General features: G+C 33.4%; 1 pseudogene; it reads left to right on the top strand.

Annotated features, from left to right (window-relative positions):
- Positions 1–2168: 2168 nt before the first annotated feature.
- On the top strand, positions 2169–4670 carry LOC145575298 (bifunctional 3-dehydroquinate dehydratase/shikimate dehydrogenase, chloroplastic-like; annotated as a pseudogene).
- The last annotated feature ends 9392 nt before the right edge of the window (positions 4671–14062 follow it).

Consider the following 14062-nt stretch of genomic DNA (forward strand, 5'->3'; position numbering starts at 1 on the left):
GGGGCTTTCGTTGGTTTTTTACCAGTGTTAAAGCCCAAAACTTTGTTTTTTTTTTTTTTTTTGTGTACCTTTCCTCTTATTTTAGTTTGTTCTAGATTTATAATAACTCTCCCTCTTTTAGGAAGAACGTTTCTCCCTCGAAAGAAAGGGTTTTTCTTTTTCTTTAAGAGGATTTTTCTCCTTCGAAAGAAAAATATATATTAATTAGAACATGTGAGTGAAATAGAAGAAGTATATTCATTAAAGTTATTGTTTGAATTTTTGTAATAAAAAATCTGTTTTTGTCATGTTAGACATTTCTACTATTCATACACATTAACTTTATTCATTTGTGACGTTAAGAAAATCATAGTCATGTTAATTTTGTGAACATCATCTCAATGCTTAGCTTCAAAATATTAGCGTTTTATGATATGTAAATAATTTTTTTTTTTAAATTTGATTTTGACAGCTGTAAATAAAGTTATAGTGACAAGTGAGTGTGAAACATCACAATTAAAAGATGACGGTAGGAGTATAAAGTTTTTAAATTGTCTACTCTCTCTGTGTTTTTGTAAGTGGTTACACAACTTACACTTACCTAATGCGGCCGTGTTTGTTGTAAGTGTTACATTTTCTTTTTTGACAAAAAACTACATTTTTATATTATATCTCTCTCTACTGATAGTCTCCACCCATACACACTACTAATTTTTTTTATTATCATTTCTTTCCATTCACATTCATTATATTATTTTCCACTAAACTATTAAGTCCACTATTTTTTTTTCAATTTTTTAATACTCCAACTACCCCACTTATCTTTTATTTTATTTAATAGTAACTAAATTTCTTTGCATTATGATATAAATTAGGTAGTAAAATAAATTAGAATTTAGTATTATACATGTTTTGTTAATTTTTTTAATTACTCTCTCTGTTTGTGTTTTTTAAGTGTCAGAATCTAATCAACACATAGTTTTAGACAATTTAATTGACTTAAATAAAATAAAAGGTAAGTGGGGTAGTTGGACTATTAAAAAATTGAAAAAAAAAATCGTGGACTTAATAGTTTAGTGGAAAATAATATAATGAATGTGAATGGAAAGAAATGATAATAAAAAAAAATTAGTAGTGTGTATGGGTGGAGACTATGAGTGGAGAGAGATATAATATAAAAATGTAGTTTTTTATCAAAAAAGAAAATATAACACTTACAACAAACACGGCCGCATTAGGTAAGTGTAAGTTGTGTAACCACTTACAAAAACACAGAGAAAGTAGACAATTTAAAAACTTTATACTCCTACTGTCATCTTTTAATTGTGATGCTTCACACTCACTTGTCACTATAACTTTATTTATAGATCTCAAAATTAAATTTTAAAAATAAAATTATTTACATATCATAAAACGCTAATATTTTGAAGCTAAGCATTGAGATGATGTTCACAAAATTAACATGACTATGATTTTCTTAACGTCACAAACGAATAAAGTTAATGTGTATGAATAGTGGAAATGTCTAACATGACAAAAACAGATTTTTTTTATTACAAAAATTCAAACAATAACTTTAATGAATATACTTCTTCTATTCCACTCACATGTTCTAATTAATATATATTTTTCTTTCAAAGGAGAAAAATCCTCTTACAGAAAAAGAAAAACCCTTTCTTTCGAGGAGAAACGTTCTTCCTAAAAGAGGGAGAATTATTTTAAATCTAGAACAAACTAAAACAAGAGGAAAGGCACACAAAAAAACAAAGTTTTGGGCTTTAACACTGGTAAAAACCAACGAAAGCCCCTCCAAATTCAACAGTAAAGACTAGGGTTTTTAGAAAGAGGAGAGGGGAGAGAGGAGATATGGAGTACAAGTACGTCATTGATTGTTTAAATGCAACATACCTTCTTTGCACATATTTTAAGGAATGAATTAAACAATGTAAACGGAAAATTATTCAAAATAATATATACACTTAATATATAAATAGATGAATTTATAAAAGTGATTTTTTACACCAAATTATGAATACAAACACTTAATAATAGAATGAAAGGAGTAAGGTATTACTCCGTATTTGTTTTAAAAGTTGGTTGACGCGTGCGTAGCACGCGGCGATCCAACTAGTTTATTGAAAACAAAATATTGATAACGAACTAACCCTTAGTGAATAGTGATTAGCTAAATGCTTGTGTTACATTCTCAGGTTCCAATGATTGGAGCTGTTATTGGGTGAGAAAGGACTAATGTCAAGGGTACTTAGCGCGAAATTTGGAGGATTCCTTACATGTGCAACCCTTGAGGGTAAAGAATCAATTTCAGACCATGAACAACCCACTACAAAAGACCTCTTGGACTTGTACAATTTCAGGCAAATACGGGTTGATACCAAAGTTCATGGCATGCTAGGAAATCCTATCTCTCGCAGCAAGAGTCCTCATCTATACAACGCGGCATTCAAATTTGTTGGTTTCAATGGCGTTTATTTTCCTTCGCCGGTGGATAGTGTTTCTGACTTTTTAGAGACTTATTCATCTCCTGACTTCGTTGGATATTGGTACATATATTGGACTATTAAGCTTGTACTATCGCGATTTATTATAACCATCATAGTAAGTGTATGTATCTTTAGTTGTCTAATTACTAGCTAGTTAAGCAAATAGAACTCATTCTGAGTATATTAAGCCCATGACATTCGTGTGCAGTTTCACAATTCCTCTCAAGATCGCGGGACTTACATGTTGTGATGAGGTGGATCCAATCGCAAAGGTGCATAATCTCTTACTCTTTCATTAACACTATAGAATACATTATGGATATTACCTTGCAAGAAATTGGTGCCATAAGTTGCATGATTAGAAGACCATTTGATGGGAAATTAACAGGCTATAACATTGATTACATAGGAGTCATTACAGCTATTGAAGAAGGTACGAGGTTTGTTTGTTAATTAAACACATACATGTTGTACATATGTATTAAGTGATTACTCGTATATGTTATACATGTACAATTGTACATAACCTTCTTGGCTTCTCGAATCATGCAAGTGTGATTTTTTAGTATTTTTTAACTGCAATATTATATTAATTGAAATTTGTATGTCTTAGGTATAAATGATGGAAGATCAGCGCTAAAATCACCATTGGTCGATAAAGTCATGGTTGTCGTTGGAGCTGGAGGTGCAGGAAAGGCACTCGCCTATGGAGGAAAGTCTAAAGGCGCAAGAGTAGTCGTAACTGATTGCATAATAGGTAGTTTTCATGAAAACATATTGGCATTTTAGAATGAGTCGTTCATTGGTTTACTTAGCTTGTTTGATCCACTACTATGGAGTATTTAATTATTTGTTGATTGATTTATTTAGGAGTTAGTTGTTTAAATCATTTATTGGCATTTATTTAAAGTCGATCTATAAACACGAAAAAGTACAATCATGAAGTATATGTTTGATACAATTGTTTATTTAGCTCATAAATTAAATTTCTTGTTTTTTTTTCATTATATGTATGGATAAACTCGTAGTCGTGCTAAAAGATTATTGTTTATTTCTTGGTGTAAATATCAGAAAAAGCTGTGGATTTAGCAAGAAAAGTTGGTGGAAAAGTTATCAATTTTGCAGAATTAGATGAATTTGCTCCGGAAGAGGGCATGATTTTGGTAAATGCTACACCTGTTGGAATGCAACCAGATTTAGATAAGATGGTCATTTCTAAGGTAACCATCTTTCCCAATACCTTCACACCTAAATAAGATACCTTAGTATATTTGACTCTTTATCGTCAATAATGATCTTACCATAATTTAGGTAATAATATACTTTTTGTTTAAACCAGGTAATAATATACTTTGTTATATGCTTTGTAGTAAAAAATAGAATTCTTATTCTATTTTTTAAAAAATTATCAAAGTATTTCATGAAAGTGAAATTTACTTACCAAACTATATTGCTCTGTGATCAAAAAAGTTGATAAAGTTCAACTTCTTTGATTAAAAATGTCTAATGGGCGTATTATTTAGAAATAGAGGAAATATAAGTTGAGAAATTTGAGACAGGTATAATCCATACCTTATGTCACATTAACTACTAAGCATTGATTGGTCTAGTGGTAACTATTCAGTATTGATGACCTTGATGTGATAGATGAATTAAGCATTTTAAGGATATGATTCTCTTATTATTTTCCTTTCGTTCTCAAGAGTATTACAATGTAATGAAATAGATATACATGCACATGTTTTTTTTATTATAAGGGTTTTGTTCAATTCAACATCGATTAGGAATACATGCATTTAAATTTGCATTAGTTTGCACTAACTTTCTTTTCATTATACTCCATGTCTCCATATATAATACTAATGTGAATTAATTTGTGTATCTTTTGCAGAAAGCTCTAAAGCATTACTCCCTTGTATTCGATGAAGTTTATACCCCAAAACTAACCAAACTATTGAGAGAAGCTCAAAATTCAGGAGCTACTATTGTTTATGGAACAGAAATGTTCATTAATCAAGCTTTCATACAATTTAAATAGTTCACTGGTTTTCCATGTAAAATATACATACATGCAACCTCTTACTACTACAATCTAACACTTCTGATGTTTGTTTTCTCATGACGTTTGTTTCGCTTGATTACACAACCTCAAAGGAACTTATGAGAGAAGTCTTGGCAAGGAACACATAATGAGGATTGACATGAGCTATATTTGACTTCTTATTTTGAGAAATTTGTAAAATCAAGTATCATTGTATGAATGTAATGTGTAATAATGTTATCGTTGCGTATAGTATGTATGTGTGATTTATTTTTCCATATTGATATTAGCAGGAGAAAAATGTATTTATTAGGATTTGTTAAGATATTATTTAGTACGTGAATATATCTTTAGGATATATGGTTATGATAGTACATTTTTAAGAAGATTGCTTCTTATGTTATGATAGTATAGTTTTGTATAAATATTCTACCTTTTGTATCAATAATAATCAAACCATACTATTAACTCTTTACCCTAAATAATTATGCCTAATACGAAGTATAAGTCTGGAATGGGTAAATAAAGGATTGGTATTAATTGGTGGATGATTATATATTGTAATATGTATGAAATTAATTTATAAAAGGGTGCATAATTTCTCCATAATATATATTTCTATTATCGTATCTGAATTTAACAATATTAACACACTACCCTTTTACCATGCATAGTACTTCCCTTGGTTCCATTTTATTTGTTACAAGCCGACTTTTATGTTTGTGTAGACACTTACTTTTGGCCTCTTGTCCCGACAAGAAGTGCGATGATGTTACAAAAATCCGTTCTTCATGCTAGATCGAAGTTGAAGTGTTTATGGACTATGAAATGCATTATGAAGTAAGTTAAAACCCATATTTGAGACCAAGTTATCTTAGAGCGTTGTCCAATTACTAATTAGGCCTAAAAAGTGCTCATACGTGTTAAAACTTGATTAATAACAGACCCAAATACGTCAAATGCAATGATTAGATCCAATGGATCTTATATTGTTAAAAATCGAGCCAATCAGATAAACCAACCATCAAATTTCTATGCACGGCCAATATAGATGGATAGCCCTTTCAAAGAGCTTTCCAACGGTATATTATAAGCCCAATTCCGAGTGATGATCAAAACACTAAACCGGGCCCTAAAACCAACACCCTTGCACTTTAACGGCCATATCCACAACATATTTTAACCTAATTCCAACGACATTGGAAAGTAGAAATTCAGAGCTTTTCAATGATATCTCACACGGCTTAATCCGACTTTGCAATCAAAAGTTATGGAAGTTTTAAAAACGCGTTTTCGTATAAGGCAAACCGCACCGGGCGCAACTGTCAGAGTTGTGCGCGGCATACCAGCGCGACTCTAAGAGTTGCGCGCACCACCAGACGCCGCGGCTCTAAAACCCTAAATCTAGATTCCTACGCCTATAAATAGGGGTCTTCGTTCAACCCGAAGGAGGACAGAAAAATCAGAATGCTAAACCCTAAATTTTGAAATCCTTAATCTCTCAAACCCTCTTACTATCGTACTACTTTTCTTCTCTCTTCCCAAATACTTTCCAACCCTAATTGAATCCTTTGAAGCCCTTGGAGGTACAAAGAAGAAAGAAGGTCCATAAACATCTAAAACGGAGATCTAAGCATACAAAGAAGAACGTTAGTTTCCTGAGCACTTAGATAAATCACTTTTCTTTTCTTGTTTAAATAACTTTAATTGATTTATCTAAGTGCACTTAGATAAATCACTTAAAAAAACTTTTAATTAATTAATTCACATAGTTTTCTTTCGTTAATCAAGACTAGAATTTGATAATTAATTGTTGTTTTATCACTCAAGACAAGGCGAATATTGTTTATTTTTTGTTCTTTTCACGAATTTGAATTAAATAAGAATAACGACTTTTGCAATGTGATTCCTACATGACTAATGCTTGTAAATAAAATCAACTAACTCAGTTTTTAGGAGCCACGTTGCATATATTGTTTGGTGATGAAATTGTGAAAAAGGAAGAGCTAGTAGAGGCCGCACTAGGGCTAGAATAGCGATTCCTCCCTAAAAGGAACGTTATTTTAGTACCCTCGCTCCCGAACTCATTTCTGGTACATGTAGACCAATTTGGACATGGGTAAACTTACGATTCGTGCTAAATATCTCTTGAACTCTACTTGGGAGAAAGGCATGAACAAGGTTTATGAGTTTTCCCAAAACTCATTGGCAACTCCTACTTGTTTCTTACAAAAAAGTGTAATGATAGGATCAATTCTAATTCAAGGTCCCCCAAACAGTTAGGAATTCAAATCCTAATACATCCTAATAAGTGTAAAGTCCTAGATTTTAAAGGGCCATGGGCATTTAAGGAGAAGGATCCCCTATGATGGGCACACTCTCCTTACAGTTTGTTAATGTGTTATTTTAACCATTAATATTTTTAATTGAAATTTAACATTATGGAAATATTATTATATCCAGACAAATATAACCCAATTCCACATGATTATTTTTTTCCCCTAACATATACTCCGAAGTAATTAACAAAGCTAGTCAAATAGAAAAACATAAAAAATAAAAAAATATATAAAAAAAAATAAAAAAAAAAGAAAGAAAAAAGCAAAATTATGTTGCAACCAAAAAAGAGTAGAGGAATTAGATAATTTACTATCAAACACATAGACCTTGTTTGGTAATTAATTAGTAGCTGATTGATATAGCTGGAATGGTTGTATTACTCCGTAACTGAGTTGACCAAATGGTTGTATTAGCTTGTCTAAAAAAAGGGCTGTATACTTGTATTAACTGGTTTGACTAGTGGTTGCGTAAAGTGTTTAGTAAAAATTTCCTAATTGTTACTGTAGTTATTTTGGTGTATACAATAATTTAAAAGCTAAACTAGTGTGTGGCCCGGGCGATGCCCCGGTTTGCTAGTTTGTACTTGTTTAATTTGCTAATCAAATTCGATTGTTTAGATAGTAAGACTTGTTGGTTTCGAGTTTAAGTCTTGCTATAAACATTTTTTAGTTGTCAAACTCAATCATTATATAATGGAAACAAATAGTATAATAAGACACAAATTAACTTATCTAAGTTAACTATAATTTTGTTGGATAAAAAAAACACAATTAATAAATGGCTAAGATGATAAGACTATTAACTTAAGACTTGTTGGTCTTGAGTTCAAGTCTTGTTATAAGCATTTTTTAGATACAAACCTAATACATGTGAAAGTGACATGTTTTGTTTATAATGACATGTGGCGCATATTGCTTACATGTCGAACTTAAAAAAGGTGACATGTGGAATATATTTTGTTTTAGGAACGCTTTTTAATATATATTAAAGTATAGAGCTTTAATAAGCTAATTTTAAAAAGCTCTTATTTTGAGTTTTTCAAAAAGCCAAAAAAACTCTCTTTTTGGTCATTTTTGTAGGATCCACCAGGGTAACAAAGTGCTCCATGAACATTCTCTTCAGCTGATTATAGTAGTAAATGGATCCTTTCGGGATGGCTCCGTACCACTCAACTGCCAACCCCTCCAAGGTCGGTGGAAATGCCTTACACCAGACTGAGTCTTTCATAATGTACAACATCATGTGGTTCTCAAACGCTGAAACATGGTTCTTAGGTGTTGTGGTTCCATTGTACTTACAGCTGGGCATCTTTACTTTCTCCACCGGCCCTTTCAGAATCTCCCTGCAAAATGGGGAATCATCTGGAATCACCTAGATTCGCAACTCGAGTCTCCAGGCTTCCTTTATCTTGGGCTGCCTCTTCCACACTCCACTCTCGATTCAGGTTTCGAGCTTCCAGTTCCAGTACCTTCTTCCTTAGCTGGATAAGCTCATTCTACTCTAGGGTGAGAGTTATAGGTGTCGCCTTCTTTACGGCTGGCTCCGTAGCTGTGGCTACTGGTGAGGAGCTTATCCCTTTACCGAAATTGGTAAGGATTGCTGTCATAGCTGCCAACTGCTCTTTACTTCACTTAGAGAGGTTCTGCCGAATGGCTGGCGTATTGTCGGGCTGCGGTTTCTGGGTTACTGGTGTTGAAATGATGGGTTCATTGTTCGCGCTTGTCAATGGCATTCCGAACTTAAAAGAAGAACTAGACCCTATCGGATCTATTGGCTTCGTCGCCGCTTTGGTTGTAGCAGACGTCGATCTAGTGGGGTTAGATTTCTGGGAGATATTGGATTTAAGTTTTCCGTTTGATCCTTTTGGATCAAGAGTTACTGATGCTGTTTTTTGTGGTGTTTGGTTGGCTTCGATAGCCTTAGAGACTGGCATTTGTACAGCCTCCTCTCTGGCCATGGCGGTCTGTCAACTAGTCTCTCGCTCAGCTGGTGAACCTCAGGTTAGATGATCCTTCCCCTCCTTCTAGCGCCAATTGTTCCAAGTGTGGATCCAAGGGTTCTGCTGGCACGAGCTGGGTCCCGTTGATGACCTGCGCAAGGCAACACACGTGAACTACCCTCGGGGGTGGCTCGAGGAACCCCCCTCCGATGCTTAAGTTAGGAAGTGTTTAGAGAGAGAAAGTGTACTTAGAGAGATGTAGAGAGTGTAATAACTTATGTGTCTAACCTCTTTTCCGTTGTACTTTATCCTCTATTTATAGGTGTACAATCTCCTTTGTGGAGAGTCTTACTTGGTCAACCTGCGGGCTGACTCTATCAGGCTGGTGAGCCCTTCTGATTATTCTTCCGGCGGTGAATGCGCACCCCGTGAGCCAGTCTGGGAGCCTGGTGATATCTCAACCGGAGCTATCCTATACAATAATGTATACAATTTCAAGTGTATTTTTGTTTTTTCAATTTTAGGTTGTAGTTTCTTTGTCAGTTGTTCGTTCTTTAGACTAATATATACATTGTATATAGACTAATAGTTGGTAAACATAGTTAACAACTCTAATATAAGGGAAATTTATTGTAATGTTTTATGTTTATATTAAAAATTAACTATTGCTTTGATTATTGATTAGAATTTTTTTTAATATTTGTAGTATTTTTCAGATTGTTTGTGGCCCAACTACTGCACGGAAGAAATTGATTAAGTCAAAACTGAGTTGGCACGCCACTTTCTCTACTTTGCTAGTTGATTAAGGAAGTTACAACCAATTGGTTGACAAATCAATATGTATATAATGTTTCTTAGATTGTTAAAGTGAAGATTATGGCTGGTTTTACAATATGTGTACGTGGTTTTTTTTTTCCTATTGCCGACAATTGGCAATGGACATCGTGAAATTTTTTGGTTTTTATTTTAGAATATATATAAAATATCCATTTGGTTGTGTAAATTTATTTAAGTTTGTATTTATAGTCAAATAAAGTTCTTAGTTGATCAACAACAACAATTCAAGATCTTTATTTTAACAACACTCATATATTCACATTAACAACGGTTAAAATATCAATTTTGGCAGTGGTTAAATGGGTAGTCTAATGTTGTTAACACCATGCATTTAACAATGGTTAGAGTAATCGTTGTTATACGATACCCCCCTCTACAACAACGATTTCATCTACAACGGTTGTTGACCGTTGTCTATTGCTGTTTTGGACCGTTGTCTATTGACAACATTGTGGTAGTGCATTGAAACTAATCTAACATTCTAACAAGATTTCACTTAACTATGTATTCCTTACGTATAAGTTACTAACATTGGTCAGAGTATGTGAATAATGCAAAATGTGTAGATAGAAAAAAATGGAGGTAGTAAATTCCCAAAATAAGGTAAAGAGAACATCACAAGATCGATGGATTTATATTCATATAATAGTATTTATTTATATTACCCCATTGAGAACCAATGATACACTTTTGAAACCTAAAAGGGCAAGTAGAAATAGAATTAATATATTTCTTGGACCTCTATTGTGATTATTTTACATAAAACTTATGCAAAGGGAATTTACACTTTTTTCTGACTTTACACGGTATATGCCACTATGTTTATGGTTATTTTAATATAATGCTTATTAAAGAGCTATCGTGTCTCCTTTAGGTCTTGACTCAAATCTCACCAATCACTAATAGGATTTGTTAGAATGAATCTTAGGATTATTATTCCACAAGTATGGCTTTTATGTATAACGGTTTTCATTAACTAACATGGGTATTTGTTACCCTACGTTGTTCATGTTTAGATGATGGGACTTGAATTTTTGAAAATAAGTTGGTAATGAGGAAAAATTATCTCATCATTTTCCTCTTGTAGGTAGCGGATGAGTTCTTTGACTCTTTTAGTGGAAAGAAGCCTTCAAAGGACGTAATTATTGTCTCCTTTCATAACTATCAAAGCACACCATCAGTTGAAGAGATAGGAAATCTTGTATCAAGGATACAAGCAACTAGAGCTGACATTGTAAAGATTGCAACAACCGCTACCGATATTATAGATTGTGCATGTATTCTTCAAGTACTTACACATTCTCAGGTGTGTTAAAAAAAGGACGATGATTTATGTAGATAATATCTGTCATATAATTTGGAAGGAGGTCACTGATCAAACTTACATCTTTTAACATGATGCCTAAGTTCAATTTTCATGCAGGCAACTTAGGGAGGTTGAAGTTTAGGTGTGCCTTAGTACAAGGTTTCTGATTTGTCCAAAATAATTTGAAGCATAATTTTTTACTTTAAAATTGTACAAAAGTGGGAATGGTCTTGTTCCTTGTTTTTTATTTTATTGTCATGTTGAGTATTTGATTGAATTTTACATTTACATTTTTCAGGTTCCAATGGTTGGACTTGTTATACGTGAGCAAGGATTGATGTCAAGGATACTTTGTGCCAAATTTGGTGGTTATCTTACTTTTGGTACCTGTAGACACCCAAATGTGTCTCCCTAAAACCAAACCCAGTGATGAATACCTTTTGCGTCGAATGATTATCGAATAAGGTGAAAGTTTGAAAGGTCAGGTGTTGCGGTTGGTTTTTATTAAATTCTTTCTTTCTGTTTTCGAAAAACAACTCTATTTTATTAAAACAGCCAATCTAGTTTAGTTTGGTCCACGACAAGGGTCCAATAATAGTGTAGTTGGATGGGTCTTGTAAAGATCTTTCCAACGATATATTATAAGCCCAATTCCGATGAATATTGAGGAAGTTATGGTCAAAATACTAAACTGGGTCCGGTTTGATCTTTACATGCGGCCCAATGATCTAGGGGAGGGCCCAATGTTAATTATTATTCCTAAAGATATTAGAATTGATTATGGTCTTCTAGATATCTTTAGAAGGTTCTCTTTAATCCTAATAAGATTAGAATTAATAATTAGATTTTTGATAAAGTTTTATTTGGAATAAAATATTATTTTTTGAAAAATACGATTTCAGTTTTCAAACGGACTTTACAAATCGATTTTGATTCGTATGTGGACTCCGTGTTTGAAAGCGCGTAGGAATCCAGGCTGTCGCCACGCGACAAGCCTTGTCGCCATGAGACAAACCCTATCGCCTGGCGACAAGGTCGGTTTTGCAGCGACAGTGTGGAGTTTTATTCCTTATCAAATTCTACTTATTTCCGGACTGTTTTCTTATAAATAGGGTCCTAAACCTCCGTTTTCAATCAACAATTCATCATCATCAACAATCATCATCTCTCTCTAAAGCTAGAAGCTTTCTCTCTCTATTCTTTTTCTAAACCTTCCCTCTTACAAAATTCCGCATTCACGAGATCTGGAAACACCTAGCCAAGTTCGAAGTTGCCTTCGCCCTAGACGTGAAAGGTTATAATTTCTGAGGGTTTGGTCCCAAATCTCGATTTCAATTATTTAATTTAATTGTTTCACTTTTCCTTGAAGTTACTAACGCGTGTATTTTGTTATTAGAAAGATGTACGAGGCATCAAAGTATGTAATCTTATTGCTCTATTCTTGTAGAAAGCATGTTTAAATTTGTTTAATTCCTAGTATCATGTTAGGATGTTATTAATGCTTTCTAGTATCATGTTTAGGGTGCCTTTTACTCTTTTCTAATAGCATGTTAGTATCATGTTAGGTTTAAAGCTTTGATCTTTATTGCTTAGTGACATGCTAGGGTTTGTTATTAATCTTGTTAGTATCATGCCTAGGATCTTGCTATTATTATGCTTTAGCATTATTATGATTATTATGATTATAATTATGATGATTGTTATTATGTTGCTTGATATATATATTATTGCTTGATCACGCCCTCTCTTGCAGGATTAAAGGGAATTTGTACTTGTAATCACGCTTAATAAGATAATTAATAATCTTGTTTAGGGTTAATATGATTATAATTCAAGTGATCGCCAATAATAGTTTTGCTTGTGCATTAAATTCAACCAACATAGATGAACATGTTTAGGGTTAATCTAATGTTTGCATGTTAGTCAGAAAGCGCACATGAATACGAGAAGAATGAAATATAGGCCTATTTAGGGCAGGTTCAATCTCTTTTAAGTTGGATTTGTACCTTAATCCCCGAACCCTATTTGGTTCAAGACCTTTTGGAGTTTACGATCTCATGGATCGTTAAGGGGTGTAATCTTCACCCTGTGAACGGTTTACAAGTTCCTAAAACTTGTTGGCGACTCTTTTGCTCTAGCTTCCTTCCCTTTGGACGCCACCATGCTTAAGTGTATGATCACAGTGGGGTTCAAGTTTGGGGTAATGCTTGAAATATTCCCTACAATACCCTTGAGAGAGGAGCAATTTCAGCACCTAGCCAACCTACTATGAAAGATCTCTTAGATTTGTATAATTTCAGACGTATAGGGCTTGACACTAAAGTATATGGAGTAATTGGGAATCCTGTTGCTCATAGCAAGAGTCCGCATATGTATAATGCATCATTTAAGTTTGTTGGCTTTGATGGAATCTATTTGCCTTTGCTGGTGGACAGTTTACCTAACTTTTTGAAGACATATTCTTCTACTAATTTTGCTGGATTCAGGTACCACTACCTTTCAAATTACTCATCGACTACTATTATAGTTTATGTAAGCTCCAAAACTGCTAACCCCACTTGGGAAAATAAATTTTGCAGATTTCTATATCCCTACAGTTTCTTACAAAATTTCCTAATTAGTCTGAATATGAACTCTACTAACAAATCAAATTTTAGAACACCATTTGTGATATTTTGTGGCAGTGGCCGATGTTAATACCAGTTAATGTAAAGTTACTTATTCATTTAATTAGCTTATGAAATATTATGTCATCCTTTTGCTTTTGGAAATAGCATATTTATTGTATCATTATATTTCCTAGATAACAAGTAAACAAAGTTCTATTGCTATTTCATACCACGCTACATTTTCATCCGATGAGGCATATTGTGCAGTGTCACACTACCTCACAAGATGGCTGCACTTGAGTGCTCTGAAGAGGTTGATCCCATAGCTAAGGTATAGCAACCCACTTTGCTTTGATTTTGTGAATGTTGTTCATACTTTAATTTCCACGAATCCACGGTCATTGATCGGAAAATTTAAGAGCTTTAAAGTGGACAAGTTCCTCCTTTTTTCCTTTCCTCTTCTCTGGACTTCTTTCTTCACATTATAAGTATTAAAATCAAACTTACTGA

This window comes from Chenopodium album, chromosome 13, assembly GCF_948465745.1.
Source record: "Chenopodium album chromosome 13, dcCheAlbu1.1, whole genome shotgun sequence".
In the NCBI taxonomy this organism is placed as follows: Eukaryota; Viridiplantae; Streptophyta; class Magnoliopsida; order Caryophyllales; family Amaranthaceae; genus Chenopodium; species Chenopodium album.